Below are 23,690 nucleotides of genomic sequence, written 5' to 3' on the forward strand. Positions count from 1 at the left end.
AACTCTTTCTAGAATTTGTATTATTTTCTAGCGTTTGTATTTTTATACATGTTTTTTTTTTATAACTATTTACAACTCTGTAAATAAAACTTCCTCTCTGTTGTTCTATAGAATGAAACATGGTAGATGAAGTGTCGGATCCTCGGGGTAGGCGGGGACCACAGGAGCCAGAATGACGGCGCTTCACGGCTTCAGGTTTAATGAAGTAAAACAATGAATTTTAATGGTCTCATAAACAACGCGTTTCGAGGCATAAATTGCCCCTTTGTCTCCATCTGATGTCTCTCCTACTTGACAAAGGGGCAATTTATGCCTCGAAACGCGTTGTTTATGAGACCATTAAAATTCATTGTTTTACTTCATTAAACCTGAAGCCGTGAAGCGCCGTCATTCTGGCTCCTGTGGTCCCCGCCTACCCCGAGGATCCGACACTTCATCTACCATTCTCCATTCCCTGATCTCTTGGCTTGGGATCTCGGCATCTACCCTTGGAGCCTGGCTGCTACGGCTACTACCTCTCTCTTCACTGATAGTGCATACAGGTGTTGTGTTCTTAGCACAACACCATCAGGTGAGCAGTTTTATTATCAGCTTGTTCGACCTACAATCTGTTGTTTACGTTATCACCCTATGGCGCCCTTTCCACTTTTTTAGCCCTATAGAATGAAACATAGGACTGTAGGTGTTTGTAAGTTCATTTTGGCAGTAACGTTAGAAGGTAAGAATATAAGCACTAAAGTTCGGTGCTGACATGTGAAATTAGAATATGTTCATATTACCTATTCTTCTTGGAACTACTTTCGAAATATAAATTTGTGGGCTTATGGGACAAGTGGTTGTACCACTAGAAAGGCCATATGCCCTTCTAGGATATTTGTGCATCATAAAAGAAGAAGAGCTTAGCTCAGAAGCTACCTCTTTGTGTTACATTATTACATCATGACTAATGACTGTGCTGATGAAAGCATAAAAAATAATAAACCTTATACATACTAATTAGCACTCCCTGGTGTTCTTCTCGCTTCTGCCAACTGCCCACAGCCACCACTTGAACTACAGAGCCAATCTCTGAAGTGATAGGCTGTGCCTGTGGACAGGAATTGGCTGAGCAGCCACTAAAGTCTCTGAAGTCCTGGTGGTGGCTGCAGGCAGTGGGCAGAAGCAAGGAGGACATCAGGGAGTGCAAAGAGGTAAGTATAGGTTTATTATATTACACTAGGGCAAGGACTGCACTGATGTTGCCAACGATGTCCGTGCTGCACAATCATCGAGCCGTCTAATAGGTTCAGTAAGTGAGTGCCGTTCTAGCAGATGGGCACTTGCTTACATTAGTGATCGGGCCCTTTGATCAGAAAGAGGTGCCAGACCACAGTCACCCAGCTTATATTGAATATTTAGAAATGACTCCAGTTGCCATAGCCAGACTACAGGACTGCAGTAGCCAGACTAAAACTACAGGGATTTTAAGAGTCACTGTAATGAAACTGTTTAGCCTTAGGTGTCTGAGACAAAAGACTAAATTAAGCTAATTGGCGCTAAGCTTGATTATGTCTAAATAGTTATTCAGATGCACAAGGTGTATAATCCAAGCAGAGCTTCATCTCAAATACTCTCTCAGACAGGTAGACTGAAGATAAAGGCTAGTTAGCCCACCCAGTCTGTCTGTTCCATGGTCTTTCTTTTTGTACATACATAGGTTGTTACCATTTGGCCCCCTTTAACATATTGCAGACTATTACACGGAAAGATTATTGTGCAAAAAATCTTTATATCCAAAAATCGTTATATTATAAATTTAAGCGATAATGTTTCCATGTGTACGCAGGCAGCGATCAAATGCCAAACGAAAATTTGTTTATGTGTCATTAATCGCATGTTTGGAGCTGACCATAAAATCGTTATTACTCGTTCGGTGTATGTACACATTAAACAATTAATGCAAATGTTTTGGTGTATGTACACATTGAACATTAAACAACTAATGCAAATGTTTTGGTATATGTACACATTGTTCATTTGTTCACAGTATGTAGGATACAGGAAGTATAGAGTATATGACTGATCGTAACCATAATTATGATCATAACTAATGACTCTCATTCCGTGTTTTATGGTGAACAATTTCAGGTAATTCTCAAAAGCGCTCATTTGTATTTGTTTATTGTTAATCTATATTGAAAACAAAAGATTGCTTTATCTAATAGGACCCTTAAGCTGGCCATCCATTTACAAAAGCTTGGCCTGTGATATCTCTCACAATCTTCTTTGTCGCAGGGAGTCCAATGCCAAGCATTCAGATTCAGAGAATGTTGCTGAACCTAAACAGTTCGGCATCTCCGCTCAACACTAATTTTGAATGGTGGGACTGCTCTATTAGAGTCTTTCGGTACTTTCCTGAGAACAATAGGACTCAACTTGCTTCTAACAACAAATGCCACCAGGGTTGAATCAGGAGTCAGCTATTGCACGTTAGATGGTTGGCCAAACATTCCAAAATCACGGGGTTCAGCCACGTGTATTCCTAGCTTTACATTTGTTCATTATTCTACAGCTAAATTTTACCCATCTGAATCAATAAATTTGCTAAATCAAATAAATTTGCTTATGGCCGTAAAACAGACCAAAACAATTCAAGTTTCCAACTTTTGTAAATATCTTCATTAAGCAGAGTTAAGGGCCTTTTAAATGGGCCAATTACATTTACTCCACCATTGGAAGTCTAGTCTTGTTTTTAATAAAAGGAATATTTCGTTATCAGAATATTGTATTTTAATAAAACTCACTTCATTTAAATAACCCAAGATATATAGCTTGCTAATATATTGTTATCACTAATAGTGGCAGATAGGTTAGAGAGGGGACAGAACATTGAGGTGGGAGGAGAAGGGTCCTGTGGGGGGAGGATAAGACCAGTGGATAGGGAGATCCATATGTTGCGGATGAACAGTGGGGATGATTGTAGCCACAGCACTGTAATAAATCCTATTTCTTATAATAAAGCGGGTAAACTCGATGGTAATATAAAGTGTATGGTTACTAATGCCAGAAGTCTAGCCAGCAAGATGGGGGAGCTGGAGGCCCTGGTTCTGGAGGAGTCCATTGATGTGGTTGGTGTGACTGAGACGTGGCTGGACTCCTCACATGATTGGGCTGTCAGTATTCAGGGATTTGCATTGTTCAGAAGGGACCGGGTGGGCAGAAGGGGAGGAGGAGTATGTCTGTATGTCAGAAATGATATTAAAGTGAGTGTAAAAGATGCAATAGTGGGCGATGACTGTGATGAAGTGGAAGCATTGTGGGTAGAACTACAGAAGGAGGTAAAGAGTGAAAAAATTATTCTTGGTGTAATCTATAGACCCCCCAATATTACTGAGGAGGTAGATGGCCAGTTGAATAGACAAATAGAGCGGGCTGCCCGGGAGGGGACAGTAGTGGTAATGGGGGACCTCAACTACCCAGATATAGATTGGGGTCACGGTTCAGCTAAAACCACAAAGGGGAGGGAATTTCTTAACCTACTGCAGGATAATTTTCTGGGCCAGTTTGTGGAGGAGCCAACTAGAAGTGATGTCTTGTTGGATCTGGTTATTTCTAACAACGCTGAGCTGGTTGGGGATGTCTCTGTCCATGAACACCTGGGTAATAGTGACCACAATATAGTGACTTTTAGCTTAACCCCTTAAGGTCAAAGCCAATTTTCGTTTTTGCGCTTTTGCTTATTCCATTTTAAGTTTAAAAGTCAACAGCGCTTGCATTTTTTCACCTAGAGACGTATATGAGCGCTTATTTTTTGCGAAACCAATTGTACTTTGCAATGACAGGCATTATTTTTCCATAACATATGCTGCGAAACCGGAAAAAAATCATTTGCTCTGTCAAATTGAAAAAAAAAACTAATTTGTTTTGATTTCGGGGAGTTTTGCATTTACGCCGTTCGTCCTATGGTAAAACTGACTTGTTATGCATGTTCCTCAAGTCGTTACGATTACTATGATATATAACATGTATAACTTTTATTGTATCTGATGGCCTGTAAAAAATTCAAACCGTTGTTAACAAATATATGTTCCTTAAAATCGCTCCATTCCCAGGCTTATAGCGCTTTTATCCTTTGGTCTATGGGGCTGTGTGAAGTGTCATTTTTTGCGCCATGATGCGTTCTTTCTATCGGTACCTTGATTGCGCATATAAGACTTTTTGATAGTTTTTTATTACATTTTTTCTGGATTTGATGCGACCAAAAATGCGCAATTTTGCACTTTGGATTTTTTTTGCGCTGACGCCATTTACCTTGCGAGATCAGGAATGTGATTAATTAATAGTTCGGCCGATTACGCGCGCGGCGATACTAAATATGTTTATTTATTTATTTATTAATTTATAAAATGGGAAAAGGGGGGTGATTTGGACTTTTATTAGGGGAGGGGATTTTTTATTAATAAAAACACTTTTTTACTTTTTTTTTTACTTTAACTAGAAGCCCCCCTGGGGGACTTGTATATAAACAGCATTGATCTCTCATAGAGATCAATGCTGTGTATATACACAGCAAAGATCGATCAGATCGGTCATAGATTGCTATGGCCTGCTGCAGGCCATAGAAATCTATTTCCGAGCCGGGATCAGCGTCATTCCGACGCTGAGGCCCGGCACGGGCAGAAGAACGGATCTCGGGGGGGGAGATGCGATCGCGGGGGGGAGATCCGTCCCACTAGACACCAGGGACACGGAGAGCACAGCATCTAAGTGCAGCTGTCAGGTTTGACAGCTGCACTTAGAGGCTTAATTAGCAGGCGCGGCAACGGGGCCCGCGCCGGCTAATAGAGGCACTGCCCGGGGCACTGCCCGGGGGCTAATAGAGGCACGTGCGGCGGGACCCCTCTCTGAACACCCCGAGCGGCACCATGACGTATCAGATACGTCATGGGTCGCTAAGGGGTTAAAGTGTAGAAAAGAAAAACATGTTGGGAGGGCAAAAACTCTTAATTTTAAAAGGGCCAATTTTCCTGGGTTAAGGGCAGAACTTCAGGGCATAGACTGAGAGCGGCTGCTGTCACATACTGATGCAGCTAATAAATGGGAAATCTTCAAATCCACATTAAATAACTGTACTGCCAAATATATTCCTATGGGTAACAAATATAAACGGTTAAAATCCAATCCCACATGGCTTACAACCGAGGTTAGAAGGGCTATAAATGAGAAAAAAGGGGCATTCAAAAAATACAAATCAGAGGGGTCAGCTGTAGCCTTTAACCCCTTAAGGACCGGGGCAATTTTGATTTTTGCGTTTTTGTTTGCTATGGCATAAAAGGCCATAGCAGTTGCATTTTTTTCACCTAGAAACCCACATGAGCCCTTATTTTTTGCGCCACTAATTGTACTTTGCAATGACAGGCTGAATTTTTGCATAAAGTACACTGCAAAAGCAGGAAAAAATTCAATGTGTGGTGAAATTGAAAAAAAAAACCAACACATTTTCTGTTTTTAGTGGATATGTGTTTTTACGCTGTTTGCCCTGGGGTAAAACTGACTTGTTATATATGTTCCACAAGTCGTTACGTTTAAAACAATATATAACATGTATAACTTTTCTTGTATCTGATGGCCTGTAAAAAATTAAAACAATTGTTTACAAATATACGTTCCTTAAAATCGCTCCATTCCCAGGCTTATAGCACTTTTATCCTTTGGTCTATGGCGCTGTGTCAGGTGTCATTTTTTGCGCCATGATGTGTTCTTTCTATCGGTACCTTGATTGCGCATATACGACTTTTTCATCGCTTTTTATTAACATTTTTCTGGATTTGATGCAACCAAAAATGCGCAATTTTGCACTTTGGGATGTTTTTGCACTGACGCAGTTTACTGTGCGAGATCAGGAATGTGATTAATTAATAGATCGGCCAATTACGCACGCGACGATAGCAAACATGTTTGTTTATTTATTTATTTATTTACTTTTATTAATAACCTGGGAAAAAGGGGGTGATTCAGACTTTTATTAGGGGAGGGGGCTTTTTATTAATAACAACACTTTTTTTTTAATTTTTACACTTATACTAGAAGCCCCCCTGGGGTTGAGGTTATTCCCCCTCGGGGACTTCTAGTATAACTGCTTTGATCTCTCATAGAGATCTCTGCAGCATAGATATGAGATAGGCACTCGTTTACTTCCGGCTGCTGCAGCCGGAAGTAAACGAATGCCAAGCCGGGGACGGCGCCATCTTGGAGCGGTCCCCGGCCGGCTTCAGTAACGGAGATCGCTCCTCCGGGACAACCAGGGATGACGCTGCAAACGGTAATCGGATGCAGCTGTCAACTTTGACAGCTGCATCCGATTACTGTATTAGCGGGCACGGCGATCGGACCATGCCCGCTAATACCTGCGGTCCCGGGCTACAAGCGGCACCCGGGACCGCCGCGGTTCAGAGCGCGGCCGCCGCGCGGCCCGCTCTGAACGTCCTTAACGACCGCAGGGCGTAAATATACGCCCGCGGTCGTTAAGGGGTTAAACATTACAAAGAAGTCAACAAAACCTGTAAAAATGTAATAAAAGCAGCAAAAATTCACAATGTAAGGCAGGTAGCTATAGATAGCAAAAGAAACCCCAAAAAATTCTTCAAATATATTAATGCAAAAAAAAACAAGGTCAGAGCATGTAGGACCCCTAAATAATGGTGACGGGGAGTTAATAACTGGGGATCAGGAGAAAGCTGAGTTACTTAATGGGTTCTTCAGTTCTGTATATACAAAAGAGGATGGAGCTGTGGTGGGTGGGGCCAGTACTGAGATGAGTGGGGCCAGTGCTGCTAACACATGTAATGTACTGAACTGGTTTACTATAGATATGGTCCAAGATAAATTAAATAAACTCAATGTAACCAAAGCTCCAGGGCCTGATGGATTGCACCCCAGAGTTCTTAGGGAACTCAGTTCTGTAATTTCTTTACCCTTGTATGAAATATTCAGTGATTCTTTGCTTACTGGAATTGTGCCGAGGGACTGGCGTAAGGCAAATATGGTGCCGATTTTCAAAAAGGGCTCTCGAACTTCCCCAGGTAACTATAGACCCGTAAGAGTAACGTCCATTGTGGGGAAACTATTTGAGGGGCTTATAAGGGACTACATCCAGGAATATGTAGTGGCTAATAGTATTATAAGTGATTTACTAAGGACAGAAGCTGTCAAACCAACCTGATATGTTTCTACGAAGAGGTAAGTAGAAGCCTGGGTGGTGGAGCAGCTGTGGATATTGTGTACCTGGATTTTGCTAAAGCGTTTGACACAGTTCCTCATGGACGTCTGATGGGTAAGTTAAAGTCTATCGGTTTGGAAAGTTTAATGTGTAGCTGGATTGAAAACTGGCTTAATAATCGTAGCCAGAGAGTGGTGGTCAATGATTCCTACTCCGAATGGTCCCCGGTAATGAGTGGTGTACCCCAAGGGTCAGTACTGGGCCCTCTTCTGTTTAACTTGTTTATTAATGATATTGAGAATGGAATTAACAGCAATGTTTCTATCTTTGCAGATGACACCAAGCTTTGTAGTACAGTACAGTCTATGGAGGATGTGCAGATATTACAGAATGACTTAGACACACTGAGTGTTTGGGCGTCCACTTGGCAAATGAGGTTCAATGTGGATAAATGTAAAGTTATGCACCTGGGTACTAATAACCCGCATGAATCATATGTCCTAGGGGGAGTTACTCTGGGAGAGTCGCTGATAGAGAAGGATCTGGGTGTACTTGTAGATAATAGACTACAGAACAGTACACAATGTCAGTCAGCTGCTTCTAAGGCCAGCAGGATATTGTCATGCATTAAAACAGGCATGGACTCACGGGACAGGGATATAATATTACCGCTTTATAAAGCCTTGGTGCGGCCTCATCTGGAGTATGCTGTCCAGTTTTGGAACCCGATTCATAAAAAGTATGTTCTAGAGCTGGAGAGGGTACAAAGACGGGCAACTAAACTAATAAGGGGAATGGAGCATCTTAGTTATGAGGAGAGATTAAAAGAATTAAATTTGTTTAGTCTGGAGAAGAGACGTTTAAGGGGAGATATGATTAATTTATTTAAATATATAAATGGCCCCTACAAGAAATATGGGGAAAAGATGTTCCAGGTAAAACCCCCTCAAAGGACAAGAGGGCACTGCCTCCGCCTGGAGAAAAAAAGGTTCAATCTCCGGAGGCGACAAGCCTTCTTTACCATGAGAACTGTGAATCTGTGGAACAGTCTACCACAAGATCTGGTCACAGCAAAAACAGTAGAGGGCTTCAAAACCGGCCTAGACAAGTTCTTAGAGCAAAATAATATAAATGCATATGTATAGAACCTATCACCCCTCCCCCTTCCCTGTATCCATCCCCTCCTTGGTTGAACTTGATGGACATGTGTCTTTTTTCAACCGTATTAACTATGTAACTATATGTAACTACGTAATAGTATTGGCTTTACCATGCTTTACCCCTAAAAGGAAAAAAAAAATAGAAGAACTACAGAATATCTGTTGACTCCAGCTCTCTGGCTTCCCCCTCATTCCCAAGACAATGCTTAATCCTCTGATGTCACAGGAGGCTTGGCTAAACCTTATTTCTTAGCCCAAGCCCCACCACAGACTGATGTCACATCTCTCACCAGCTCTTCCAGCCTACATCATCATCTCCCTGTAACATACTCATACATATACATGCATCTTTATTGCAACAGACAGGGAGTGGTGGCAGCAGGTGTTGCAACCTCAGGCCGGGTTCACCCTACGTGAAACACCAGCTGTTCTGTGACCCGGCCGGGTCAGAGATCAGCCGGTGTTAGTGAAGATCATCCTAGGGGGTACTGCAGTACCACCCGGATGATCTTCATTTGTGCTGAACTGGGATGCGGGCGCATCCGTGTGTGCCCGCATCCCAATTCCTCTTTAAACACAATTGTGAACTCTCCATTGTGAGACCTGTCAGGCTTGTGCGGCCGCTATTCAATGATGCTTTCTGCAACAGCTTTGAGTGGAAAAATTGAAGGAGTGCTGGAGGAAGGAAGTAGGCAGGGTGGGAGGGCTTTGATGAACCGCTAAGTGAAAACAATGTATTCTGGGAATTATAGTACTGAGCAACTGCTTAGCCAGGAGGTGCAACCACAAAATATAGAACTAAGGCCCCCAAAACAAATGGATTTTTGGTGGTTGAGACTGACAGGTAAGCAACGTTATCTGCTTCGGCAGCATGTTTATTTTTTTATCTGATTTCATAGTCCCCCTTTAATGACAACTCTCTTAATGTTTTGCACTTGTCTTTTAGTGATGCAGTGTAGGACCAAAGGCATAATAATGGGGTGTCCCACTACGGGTGTTGCTCCTATTCACATCCTTCGTAAAAGTCTGTACTTTTGTGTGGTCTTATTGCAGCTACAGTATTACTAAAGATGACCACTAGATGTCGCTGTATTGTATAACTGAAGTATGGAAGCTTCACAGCTGAAGTGTCTCAAAGGGTTATTGTATGTGTATGTACCAGATTCTGTTAGCCAGCAGGATCTTTCCTTTCTTCTGTCATATCACCTCTTTCCTTTCCCCTCTTCTGCTGCACTCTTTCCACCAAACCACTGCGCACCTTACACACTGGTTAGGAAGTTAGTCCCTTGGTTGAAGGAGGAGTCTTAGTCGTGCTTTGGTGGAGAAAGGAGGCAGCTCAGATAGCTCTCCACCGTGGTTATACCTGGGCCCTGGCCCTCTGCCAGGTCCCCTCTACAGTCTTAGTCTTAGTCAGTACCCCGCATGGGTAGGAAGCAGGACAAAGCCCGCTTACAAACCTCTTTCTTAAAGCATCAAACACGCTGTGTGATGCACTGCTAAATCCTTCCAGAGAGGACAAGGCAACAGATCATCTCAAAAGACCCAAAGAGCTAGGAACTGATCCGGGTGGAGCAAAGTTACTAAAAGTCAATGAACTCCATCTCGCAGCATAGGTGTACCCAGAAAATTCTGACCATTCCGCTCATCCCAGGTAACGAGGTCTGGGGCCTGTGTCACCCATCAGTACAGTTCATAAGGTGGTGTAAAGACTATAGGAAAGGTCAATACACAGGCACAGGTTGTTTTCTTTTTCTTCTACAAGTATTCTTCTATGCACTCCAACCTCCCGGAAGAGCACATTACTACTTGGGTTGAGACTCTCACGGCACTCTCCTCTCTACTATACTACCTCAGTACAACCTTATCAACTCTACTACATCCTACTCAGCACTTATCACAAAGATCTGGTGGTTCTATGATCGTGTATTTATTGGAACTGTATCAAGTGTATCTCAAGATTTATTGTAAAAAACCCAGTAAACCCAGTCAATGTTATCAACTGAGTCTGATTATTCACCACCACCTGCACAGCACTTACACCGCAACCTTGGGACATTTCCCCTTTCTGTGGGTGGTGGGTCCTACCACTAGTCCCGAGGGTTACTACACCGCTCTGACCACCTGTGACTACACTATTTCAAGGGACCCTGCAGCAACCCGACAGGACACCGACCACAGGGGAGAAGGGTACAACCGGCCTTACACTTTAAAAGCAGGTGTGCCATCACACCTGTGTGCCCACCAGGCACTGGTGTCACGTGACAAAACCCTTAAGGTCCGGCTGTATCTCGGCCATCCACCATAAGTAGTGGCGTCTATCTTCCATCTAGCAAGTGACTGGCTGTCCCACAGCTACAACATCATCCGGGGGTTACCACAATAATAAATTTTTAAGAAAATCGTCATGAAGACATGTAGAGACATTATAAACCATTTATGCTCTACTGGGAATTTGGGGAAGAATGACATGCGAAGCAGGTCTCAATGCCCCCTTGTTCACATAGCGTAAGAGACCGGCCGTGTGTATATGCTTCGGCTGGAATCCCACACGGCAAAGTAATGTATCTTTCCATAATAATCACGGCCGTTGTACATGTGGATTTGAACTGTAAAGAAACCAGTTGTATTTTATACCCCCAATTGCTTCTCCTTAAAAGGGTATTCCCCCAAGAGCTATAAAAATGAAATGCTCCCAAACCTAGCTGGCCTTACTCACCAAGTCCCTCTGAGTATTTTGAGCCGTCTCCCATCTTTCTAGCTGCTGCCGTTCCTGAGTTACAAGTTTTTCTAAAAGCCGATCTATATCCAAGATAGGAAACTACATTTCCCATCATGCAATGCTTCTGCCTGATGATGGTGAAGTAGCAGAGCTGAGACAATGAAGGGGATGATGACAGTGTAGCAGAGCTGAGATGGTGGTGTAGCAAAGCTGAGTTGGAAGTGACGTTGTAGCAGAGCTGCGCTGGCGGTGACGGCGTAGCAGAGCTGAGTTGGCGGTGACGGCGTAGCAAAGCTGAGTTGGCGGTGACGGTGTAGCAAAGCTGAGTTGACAGTGACGGCGTAGCAAAGCTGAGTTGGCGGTGACGGCGTAGCAAAGCTGAGTTGGCGGTGACGGCGTAGCAGAGCTGAGTTGGAAGTGACATTGTAGCAGAGCTGCGTTGGCGGTGACGGCGTAGCAGAGCTGAGTTGGCGGTGACGGCGTAGCAAAGCTGAGTTGGAAGTGACGTTGTAGCAGAGCTGCGTTGGCGGTGACGGCGTAGCAGAGCTGAGTTGGCGGTGAGGGCGTAGCAGAGCTGAGTTGGCGGTGACGGCGTAGCAGAGCTGAGTTGGCGGTGACGCGGTGACCGGGTGGCTGCTGTTAGAGAGGGAGACAGTCACAGCTGCGCTGATCACTGTCTCCCTCTGTAACAGCAGCCACCCCATCAGTGTTCGCAGTCACTTCACTGTGCTGGGACTGGGGACACGTGATTCCGACACGGAGGGTGGGGGCCAGGAGCAGGGAGCGTGTCGGTATGGACTGAGGTCTGATGATTCTCTGCAATCCGTGGGGGTGAATGCAGCTGGATAACAGCAAAACTGTGCAGAATTCATAATAACTGTATATTGGAAAGATGAAAAGCTACGGGTGGGCAGCGTATTAATGCAAAAATAATTTTGGGGGGAATACCCCTTTAATATATCTGTCCATATATGCACATTTTCATACTAGGGCCAGGTTCAGACTATGTAAGTGTGCGGCTGTATTTGCGGCAGTAATTGTGCGGCGGTATTTTTGGTGGTTCATGCGTACGCTGGAAAGTATAGGATATACGGCTGCACAGTGCACACTATGTATGAATCTACGGCCCGATCGTAAACGGACCCGTAAAAAATGAACAAGACCATTGTTCGCGGCTGGAAACGCGGCCGTGGATTGACAGGCGGTCCGTACGGAGTACTTCAAAAATAGCCGGCAATGATGCCAAATGCCGATGCCTCTAATAGTTAATATATTAAATTAATAAAACACATTTTCTTTGTAATAAAGTCCCTTTCGTTGTTCAATAATTTAATTCTAACGAATCCATCATTTTGCAATTAAATATACTGTCAAAAAATAAATATATATATAAATATACATTTATTTATATATCTATTTATTTTAACAGTATATTTAATTGCAAAATGATGGATTAGTTTAAATTTAATTATTGAACAACGAAAGGGACTTTATTACAACGAAAATGTGTTTTATTATTTTAATAGATTAACCATGAGAGACATCGGCATTAGTGCAGAGGATCGCAAACCCCGGTAATAGCAATTCATGTAAACTGTGTTCCCTGCTTTCCCAGATGCATCCAGAGGTGTTTGCATCACTTTCTTAAGATTTTATTTGTTATTTTTAGTTGAACTAGATTTCCAAGTAAATGACCGTATGTTTTGAGCCGCATGTCTATTTTTTCCCACGGCCGTAGTTTCATCCGCACATTTACAGCCGCATAAAAAATACAGCCGCACAGTTACATAGTGTGAACCTATAGAAGTGCAAAAAAGACTATTATCAGCTATAATCTGGGCTACACATGTTTGCAGCTCATAATTGTTTTTGTTTCTCCTTAATTGTCTATACTATTCTTCCGTTTCAGAATTGTTAAGGGAAGTCAAACATTGCATGGCATGCTAATAGATAAAATCTGAAATCCTAGTTCATGAAATGGCTTGGCCTTGTTCCATAGTCTAACATGTGCCAGTTGTTCTAACTTGTGTTATTTTGAAATCTGGAACTTCTTGGGCTGCAGTTGTAGTGCCTCTGGGGGAAGAGATCTGGATTTAAATACGCTATATATAGTAGTTTATGATTTAGTTGTGCTGGCAGAATCCTATTTAATAAGCTGCTGCCAACTTAAAGCAGAGACCATTGCGACTGCTAGTTATAGGTGGGTGAAGCATGCGTACCACTCTCCACTCCCCAACTGACCGCAAGATGCCTTTCATTTGCTCCATACACTATAAGGCTATGTTCACACTACGTAAAAGTACAGCCATTGTTGCCATCAGCAACAATGGCCATACTTTGTATGGGTGACCACGCTGCATCGTATACGCTCCGGCCAGGATCCCTCGCGGCGATGCAAAGAACTGACATGTCAGTTTTCTGCGGCCGCAATTTAATGAATTGCTGCCGTAGAAAACCCTGTCAGTTCACACAATGAAGCGATCAGCTCCGGCCGCATGCTTAATTGTGGTCTGTGAGGAGTTCTTATGTGGGCGCGCGCTCATGCTCTCGCATCAAAACGCTGCGGCCAAAAAGAACATCTGGCCGGTACTTAAAGGGGTAGTGCGGCGCTAAACAATTATTCACTAAATAACACACATTACAAAGTTATACAACTTTGTAATGTATGTTATGTTAGTGAATGGCCCCCTTCCCCATGTTTCCCCCCACCCCGGAAGTGTAGTGCTCTATGCTCACCTGATCCGTGTCGACCGAACCGCTCCGACCGTCCCTTGTGCCGGCCGCCCTCTGCCGCGTCATCAGCTGCTTAGCCACGATTGGCGAACGGGGGTCGACACGGATCAGATGAGTATAGAGCACTACACTTAGGGGGGTGGCGTGGGTGTTGGGAAACACGGGGAAGGGGGCCATTCACTAACATAACATACATTACAAAGTTGTATAACTTTGTAATGTGTGTTATTTAGTGAATAATTGTTTAGCGCCGCACTACCCGCACTACCCCACTACAGTACCGGCTGGGATGATCTTTGCAGAGACTGCCTGTTCCGTGACCCGGCCGGGTCACGGAACGGCCGTTTTCTTACGCCGTGTGAACATAGCCTAATGCTGATAAAATCCATTGTTGGTTGTGGTAACGATACTGTATATTAAGGTTAGATAAAGCAAAATATACATCAGATATACATTTTTTTTTCTTCTGACTTCTGCTCAGGGACAATATCTTATCAGTAGAGATGGGTGATCAGAGATGAACTGTTGGCTTCTGATTCCTGCTGTCTGCCCACTCCATGGAGAGGGTGGATACATCCCGAAGACTGCCTGGAAAACTTAGAAACAGCCTATGACCTATGGTTGTTTCTCAGTTTTCCAGGTGGTCCTCAGGCTGTATGCACCTTCTCCAAGTCAGGTTCGTACAAACCCGAACCTCAGCCGCATCGCTCATCTCTACCTTTTTATTCCATTTCTTTTACTAACAGATGAAGAGAACCTAAACAGGATTTAAATGAATCTGTGATCCCCTGACCAACTGCTAAGCTGGTGGCACCACTGGATAGATATCAGTGAAAGCATTTAGAACATACCTTTTTTGCCTGTGTCTACGTTTTTATTGTATTGTGAGAAGTATCAAATAGGTGGGGCCTATTGTTCCTTGGGCCGTAGCATGACTATACCTCACTATTTTATATGCACAGTGTATGTCCCTGATTATGCAAGGGTTCAGTATACAGCATGGTAAGGCATAACAGTATTGGGGCCCAGGGAAGATTTGGCCCCGCCTCTTTGACACTATTCACAACCCAAACAAAGGTGTTTTTTTATTAAAATAAAGGCACAGACACAGGCATCAGAGGTGTGTTCTAAATGCTTTCTGTGATATCTATCCAGTGGTGCTACCAGCTCAGTAGGCAGTCAGGGGGGTCACAGATTTACTTTAACTTGAACCACACTTTAGTCCAGTGTCCCTTTAAATATAGATGGTTGCTTCACAAATGACGAAGATGAATCAATTGTGAGAAATATTTCCGGTGTCAGTTTTCTTGTGATCCTATTACAAACCATTTTATAGTCGTGTTCTTTTGGGATGCGTCCTGTCTAATTTTTGTTGAAGCTTTCACTTCAGTGAGAAACTGAAGCTTAAAATGTCACTATTTACAAAAGAGAACAGACAGCAGCATTTGCTATCAATTAACCCCTAAGCATTCTGGTATCAGCTTGCACAGCAGTACATTCTACCTTATTCTACCCTACTGGCCCAGCATATTTCTATTTAATACATGGAAACAATGCCAATGTCTCATAAGGCTAAACTTATAGGATTTAATCCAAACCAGAAATATTGTACAATTCAGTATCCATCACTCAGAATTTCTCCCCAATGTGAACCGTGGGAATCAGTCAGGGGGGGAAGCCATGGAAAAACTCTTTACATGTATGTCCCCTTATGTGGAAAAAACAAAAATAACCTTCCACAGCTGCTAGAACACACATAAGGAGACATATAGGGACAGTAAAAGAAAATATGAAAAATATTTGTCTTCGCATTGTACTGGACTATTTAAAGCACCAACTCTTGAGGAAATGTTCTTAGGAACTAGGCATACATTTAATGTATTGGTTAAGTAATGGAAATATTAAGAAGTCTTCCTATATAAAAGAACATTTTATAAGATATCTACAAAGATGTACAAAGTGTACAAATATGTAATTTTAAGCATTGTTGCTTACTAGGTGTGTTATGTTAACCTTAGGGCTAGAGCCATCATGTAATCCTTGTCCAGTTCTGCATGTCAACACATTGTAGCTAAAGTACAAGTACTGTCTCCGGGACCAGAGAGAATTATTGACAGGGATAGACAGAGGTCCTGCACCCAAGAGGTTAAGAAATCATATTACCACATTCTGATGTATTACATGTCCTTCCAATTAGCATGATCAGTATCCTTTAGTATGTTGGCCCTTTTTATTGAAAGACAGTGAGTAAAATCTTACTATGAATCCCTCAGTTAGTTGTCAACATTCTATGTGATATCTTAACATCAGAATTGTGTTTTCTGAACCTTGAAATGTCTTCAGCTCAAATAATTTTCTATGGGGTTATTTTCTATAAAGCTTCTTGGGAAGCTTTTTATTTTATAACAAATGACTGCACGATCTTCTTTGGATTTCATTTCTTTTCAGGGCACAAAAATCACTGTTCGATTTAAAGGGATTTCTGACATTGTGCTTACAAATGTTAATCCTAAACATGAAGCTCAAAAGGAGACATCCCCCGACAGGGCTGTTTTAATACATTGGTGGGCCCGGTGCACAGCCCTCAAAAGTCTGCCCCCCCCTCTTCCCTTTCGATGCCCCCCCCACACACACACGCGTTATCAGAGCTCCACACACAGTATAATGCCCTGAAAGTGACCCCACACTGTATTAAGAGCCCCAATACATACAGTAGTTAGCTTATAACCCTATCACTACAAGCCTATAACAGAGTGCAGTTACATCCATTTAGTCACAGGTGGCGTCTTCGTCAATCAGAGTCTGTCATCTTTTCTTTCTCTCCATTCTGCCTGGGCCACCATAATGTCTCCCCCGGCTGTGAATCTTTTCTCCAGAATCTGCCAGAGAAACATTTTAAGCTCTAACACATACAGTTAGGTCCCCTGTACCCCTATATAGTAGTTACACCCCTCTGTACCCCTATATAGTAGTTACACCCATCTGTGCCGCCATAGTTTTAAGGTGTCCCTGTGGTATAAAGACCCCCGTGTGCTCCACCAGTTATACACAGCTCTCCTGTGCGCTCATCCAGTAGTATTTATAGCCCCCCTGTGCGCTCTCCCCAGTAGTATATAGCCCCCCTGTGTGGACCCCAGTAGTATATAGCCCCTCTATACACTCCCCCAGTAGTATATAGCCCCCTCTCGTTGTAAGCGCTCATTGCTACAATGTACAGCACAGTAGCTGGCGGGGGGGCCCTACAGGGGGCGCCATGGATGAGTAAGTAGATAACCCATCCATGGCGCTCCCCCTGACAGGCTGGTGGCTGGAGCCCTGTGCAACCACAACAGCCGGCCTGCTCGGGGGGGCCCTTTAACCAGTGGGCCCAGTGCACGTGCACCTTTTGCCCTTTAGTTAAAGTGGCCCTGTTCCCCGACCTCAAAAATGAGTGATCATAGTTCCTGATATGATTGTATCTAGTTCCTGTAAAGGGGCATATTATTGTGGTACTGTAATGGTGCACACTATAAAAGGGGTAGTGAGGCGGTAAAAAATTATTCACAGAATAACACACATTACAAAGTTATACAATTTTGTAATGTATGTTATGTCTGTGAATGGCCCCCTTCCCCGTGTCCCACCACCCCCACCCGTGTACCCGGAAGTGTAGTGCATTATACATACCTGATCCGTGCCGACACGCGTCCGCCATCTTGTGCCAAACATCATCTTCGGCCGGCCGGCCCGAACACCTCCGATCTTCCCGAGGATGACGTTTGGCACAAGATGGCGGATGCGTGTCGGCACGGATCAGGTATGTATAATGCACTACACTTCAGGGTACACGGGTGGGGGTGGTGGGACACGGGGAAGGGGGCCATTCACAGACATAACATACATTACAAAGTTGTATAACTTTGTAATGTGTATTATTCTGTGAATAATTTTTTACCGCCGCACTACCCCTTTAAGGTGCTAATCACTGCTGCACCTACATAAATGATCACTGCATTATAAATGCGCTCTATTCCACGCATCATTGTCAGATACACATCACTTGTTGACAAAGGGCAGCATGCAGCAAGCAAAAGATCCAATCGGCAACAAAGGTTATTTGTTGGTATTAAGTGTTCCCGATGATCGGCCTGTGTAAAAGGTCCGTATGGAGTGAGACAGTGACCAGATAGCTGGCAAAAGTGAGGAAAAAGCAGTGAATTTTGTAAAGTAACAAGTAACATTTTACAAGTTATCTTGTAAAATGAAAAAGGAACTAAAACTGTATATTGTAAAACATTGCAATATTTTTGGTCAATTATAGTCATTTTAAGTGCTCAAAAACCTAGAGCGAATGTAACAACTAGGCTTCAGTTAGTTATAACCTGTGAGCATAAAAATTGTTCTGCTTCGGTATATGAAAAAGTTTTATGTAAAATTGTTCTCCTTAATAGGTCTACAATTGTTTTCTTTTAAAGGCATCATGCAAGAGGGTAAGCAAACCCTGGCTTATACACTACTGTCCTCAGGGTGCATCAGCTTTGATGGTGGCATACTTATCAAATGCCACCGGTTCAAGATGGGAGAACAATATAATTTGTGGGATCCAGAGTGCCAATGCCAGTTAGGAACTGTAGGGACATTGTGTGGTTTTATACAAATTCCATTCACACAGTACTGTGGAGCAGCATATACAGCAACATAAGGCTATGTTCCCACTGAGGGAACATAGTGGAGGAAGGCTGCCATGCAGTGTCGGAATGGCCCACCAGGAGAACGGTGGGCCCCCTGCTTTAGAACCTGCCCAAACACTCACTGACATGTTTCTTACTAGTTCTTCATTGGTGGGCTGCCAGGATCATTTCCTCAGGTGGGCCCCAGATACTCCAGTCCGACACTGGTGCCATCTCATAATATAGAGGGCCAATAACAATGATCATAATTGTGAAGAGTGACTTCATTGCATTGTACAGATTTGCAGAAACACCATGTGCATTGGTATAGCCTCTATGCACTTAAACAGCTTTCCTCACACACTCTGCTGTACTCATGCTAAAGGTGCTAAAGGGCAATTATTGCCGAAGACTAAATCTTTAGAATATATTTGAGAAGATTTATCCAGTAGATAGATAGCTACACTGGATAAAATATACATAAACTTTTTTTTTAAGCTCTCAAAATATAAAAGCAAAAGTCTTTTTGTTTTGAGAACCCAAACTCCTAAGGGACTGAAAGGACTGAGTAAATCCTTGTGTTTTGGGAGCTTGTATGCAGCTTTCTCTTATTTTAGCTTTGTTTTATTCTCAGGGGGTTTCCTTGTTTTTATTTTATTTTTGTCATCTTTCATTAATATTTTCTAGGGTCACCAACCTCTTTATGCGCATCTTGGGAGCATCTTCGAAATGTTGAAGGGTAGTTAAGAAAAGAATGGATATGTACTATTAATAGTTGTTGATGTTGTACATTTTATTTTTATTTAAAGTAAACAAGTATTTTTTTACACTTTATATTCTGCGTTAATTTTAATTCATAATTTTACCTGGTCTTATCTACAATGTGGCCTATATAAAAGCTTACATACAATCTCTGCCTGTGCTTACCCAAACTTTATGATTATGGCAGGCTTACTGAGAACTCCTGTTTAAAAAAAAAAAAAAAAAAAAGCAAAACAATGGTAAGATGCTAAATGTCTTATAAAAATATACAAGCTCATTTCTAAAAATTATCAAAAGTAGTCTTAATTCATATAGCTTTGTTTGTTCACCAGAAAATGCTTCTGTGGCAGCTCAGAGGGAGGGCTGGTAGTCCTTACATATGGTAAATATGGCTGGTGAGCTTTGAAAAGAAATCCTCATGCTTCAAAGATTAACAAAATGAAACGGGTAGCAATAAAGGGAATGTGTCATCAGAAAATGACTGAGTAAAGAATTTTTGTTGATATTTTTTCAAATTTTCCATTGTTCTCTCTATATTATAAAATTATCCTTGTAGTTTTCATCCTCACCACTGGGGATAAAACTAAGCTGAGACTTCTTGTTGTGTCTGCAGTGATAAGAGGAGGCTGCTGTAAAGTGATCTGTACAGCATTGCAGCGACAGTAGATAGAAGAGACAATAGCAGCTCCCTGTGTAATGAGTGCACATAGTAATATTTCACATTCATCTCAAGGGGACAGACTCTATCTATTGTCCTCTATGTACATGAGAGGACAGTAAAGTATATCAATAAATGCTGTTAAGAACAGTTCAGGCAAGATTGCAGCCCCATAACAATGTACAAAAAGTGAAATAAAAAAAAATACAGTCAGAAAATAGAGACAGTATCTGACCATAAGGTCCTGGTGACACATTCCCTTTAAATGATGTTATTGGAAAATCTCCTGGGGTACACCCTTTATGGAGTTTCTGGCTGTTGGTTAGTTGGTTTTGCGAGCTTCGCAAATTATGGGTCAAATTCATTAATATTCGCAATTCCAATTTTAACAAATTTCACTTTCAAACAGCCCAAACTATAGTACAGTACTAGGATTATTACAGAAGGATGACTTTGTTAACGAATGTTCTTGTAAAAGTGTAAAAAAAATCAGCCAGTCAAACATCCAATCTAAAAAAAAAACAACTTGAATAATACAGTAGGAGTGGCAGCTACAACAAGAAATCACTCACAATCAGCCCTCCTATCCTACCCTCTCCTCTCTGTCCCTAAATCACTCTGTTAGTCTCTCCGTGCTCTGCTCTAACTGCCTGCTGCCATCCTGCTCTCTCGTCCACACACAGCTAACTGGTAATCTCCGTTACCGAACTGCCTTATATAGAGGGGGAGGTGCATGAATAACACAGTAGGAGTGGAGACCGAGCACTGATTATATAAGGTGCACACTCCATTTACTGATCCCAGTAAATTGGTATAACTCAATAGAAGTTTACAGTGCCCAGTAAATTCCTATAGACACCAAGTTACTTGGTAAATTGGACTCTTGGTTGGCAGCTACAACAAAAAATCACCCACAATCAGCCCTCCTATCCTACCCTCTCCTCTCTGTCCCTAAATCACTCTGTTAGTCTCTCCATGCTCTGCTCTAACTGCCTGCTGCCATCCTGCTCTCTCCTCCACACACAGCTAACTGGCCACCTCCGTTACCGAACTGCCTTATATAGAGGGGGAGGTGCTGACATCACAGAGGGGCCTGCAGCTGATTAAGGATTATGGTTAATCCCTTTGTACCATCCAGTGACACTCAAGACAGCATTTGTAGCCGCCATATCATTTTTTTGCAAATTTCCTTAACAAATTGGCAGGAGTTCACTACACAGAATAAAGCGAATTGACAGCCCAATTTACAGCAAATTTTGGTTCGCCAGATTCACTTTGCTCCTATTTACTCTTGGAACTAGTCCTTTGTTCTTCTCTCGGGAAGAGACAGTAAATGATTATCATGGTGGAGCTCAGAGGTGGGAAGCCATATCCATTTTTCTCCCTTGAACTGCAATTCCCTTCAGTAGGGTGCAAAACTGTAAGCTCCTGCCTTGGATGGATATCTATGTGGGAATAAGTATAAACGTGATGAAAATCATCTCCTGACCCCTGTGTTCTGGGAGAGGTAAGCCACAGTCAGAGCTCTCTGGATGCTTTTTAACCCCCCTTCCCCCCCCCCCAATAAGAGGACACAGGATCGCTCTGCCATTCCGAATGTTCCATGTATGGGGAGGACGTGTAACGCCTGGAGTAGTGGATCCACTGGACCGTCACCAGCGATGGCACTAACCTCACCAGGGAGCGGAGTCTAAGGGGCCGCTGGTTTTCACCAGAGCCCGCCGCAAGGCGGGATGGACTTGCTGCGGCAGGCGACCCCCAGGTCGCTACCCCTGGCTTGGTTGCTGGTGATGGCAGGCGAGGCGTGGCAGGAGCAGTAGGCAGGAGATGGTAGTGGCAGAGGTCTGTAGTCGTGACCGCAGGAGACAGGCTGAAGACAGGAGCAATAGAGTAACGGGGAAGCAGGAACCAGGAACAAGGACTAGGGACCAGGTAGCGGGCAGGAATCAGGAACAAGGACTGGGGACCAGGTAGCGGACAGGAATCAGGAACAAGGACTGGGGACCAGGTAGCGGACAGGAATCAGGAACAACAGGGAGCTGGGCCAAACGCTATGGGAAGCATGTAGAGGCTCCAACACAAGGGACAGGGCATGCTGGGATTTATAGGGGAGTGATTGGTGCAACTAACCAATTAGGGACGCACTGCCCCTTTAAATCTGAGACAGCCGGCGCGCGCGCGCCCTAGGAGGCGGGGACGCGCGCGCCGGCCGGCACAGCGACGGACAGGAGCGTGGAGAGGTAAGGCGCCCCCCGGGGCCGAAGTGACAGCAGCGCCGGGTCCCTGCCTACGGACACCGGCTGCTGCATGGGGCAGTGGGGAGTCGCGGCGGCGGCCCGGAGCACGGGACGCCGCCGCGGCCGTAACAGTACCCCCCCCCCTTTGGCCTCCCCCTCTTTCTGGCCTGTAGGAACCTCTTGATGAGGTCTTGGTCCAGGATGTTAGCCTCGGGTTCCCAGGACCTCTCCTCAGGACCAAATCCTTTCCAGTCCACTAGGAAGGATCGTCTCCCTCTGACAGTTTTCATAGCCAGAATGTCTTTGACAATGTAAACGTCATCAGAGACGGCTTGTGGAGCAGAGAGCGAAGCCTTATCAGAGAACCGGTTGAGGACCACTGGCTTTAAGAGGGAGACATGGAAGGCGTTTGGAATCCGCATCGTAGGGGGTAGGCGGAGTTTGTAGGTGACAGGGTTGAGGCGTTTTAGCACCGAGAAAGGACCGAGGAATCGAGGACCCAACTTGTAGCTGGGAATCTTGAGTCGGACATATTTGGCCGAGAGCCAGACTTTGTCACCAGGGAGAAAATTCATGGCGGGTCTTCTTCTCTTATCCGCCTGGTCCTTCATGCGGACAGATGCCTTGAGCAGAGATTGTCGAGTCTGTTCCCAGATTGACTGCAGGTCAGATAACAACTCCTCCACGGCTGGGACCTCAGAGGATGGAGAGAGAGGCAGAGGAGGACGAGGGTGACGTCCATAGACCACATAGAAGGGTGACTTGCCTGTGGAGCTTGAGTCCAGATGATTGTAGGAAAACTCTGCCCAAGGAAGCAGACTGGACCAGTTGTTCTGGCGAGCGGAGACGAAATGTCGAAGATAATTGCCAAGGACCTGATTGACCCTCTCCACTTGCCCATTGGTCTGGGGATGATAGGCCGAAGAGAAGTCCAGCTTCACTTGGAGTTGAGAGCAGAGAGCACGCCAGAATCTGGAGACAAATTGTGAGCCTCGGTCAGAGACTATATGAAGAGGAAGACCATGGAGGCGGAAGATATGCTGAAAGAACAGCTGGGCCAGGCGAGGGGCTGATGGTAATCCAGGAAGAGCCACGAAGTGGGACATCTTGGAGAAGCGGTCCGTGACAACCCAGATGACTGTGTTACCCGCAGATGGAGGTAAGTCTGTGACAAAGTCCATGCCTATATGGCACCAGGGGCGGTCTGGGACTGGCAAGGGCTGAAGTAGGCCGGCAGGTCTTTGATGAGAGGACTTGTTTCTGGCACAGATGGTACAGGACGCTACAAAGTCTTTGACATCCAGGAGTAGGCTAGGCCACCAGTAGTGGCGGGAGATCAGTTGCCCGGTCTTTAGAACTCCCGGATGCCCGGCCACCATAGAGGAATGACCCCATTTCAAGATGCGTTTACAGAGTGCGGGGCGCACATAAGTCTTACCGGGAGGCAACTGCTGCAGAGTAGAAGTGGCAACTGGTACTAGGCGATCAGGAGGTATTATGTGTCGAGGAGATTCCTCTTGCCCCATAACATCGGATGCTCGGGATAACGCATCGGCCTTGATATTCCTCTCGGC

This window comes from Dendropsophus ebraccatus, chromosome 8 (genome assembly GCF_027789765.1).
Source record: "Dendropsophus ebraccatus isolate aDenEbr1 chromosome 8, aDenEbr1.pat, whole genome shotgun sequence".
In the NCBI taxonomy this organism is placed as follows: Eukaryota; Metazoa; Chordata; class Amphibia; order Anura; family Hylidae; genus Dendropsophus; species Dendropsophus ebraccatus.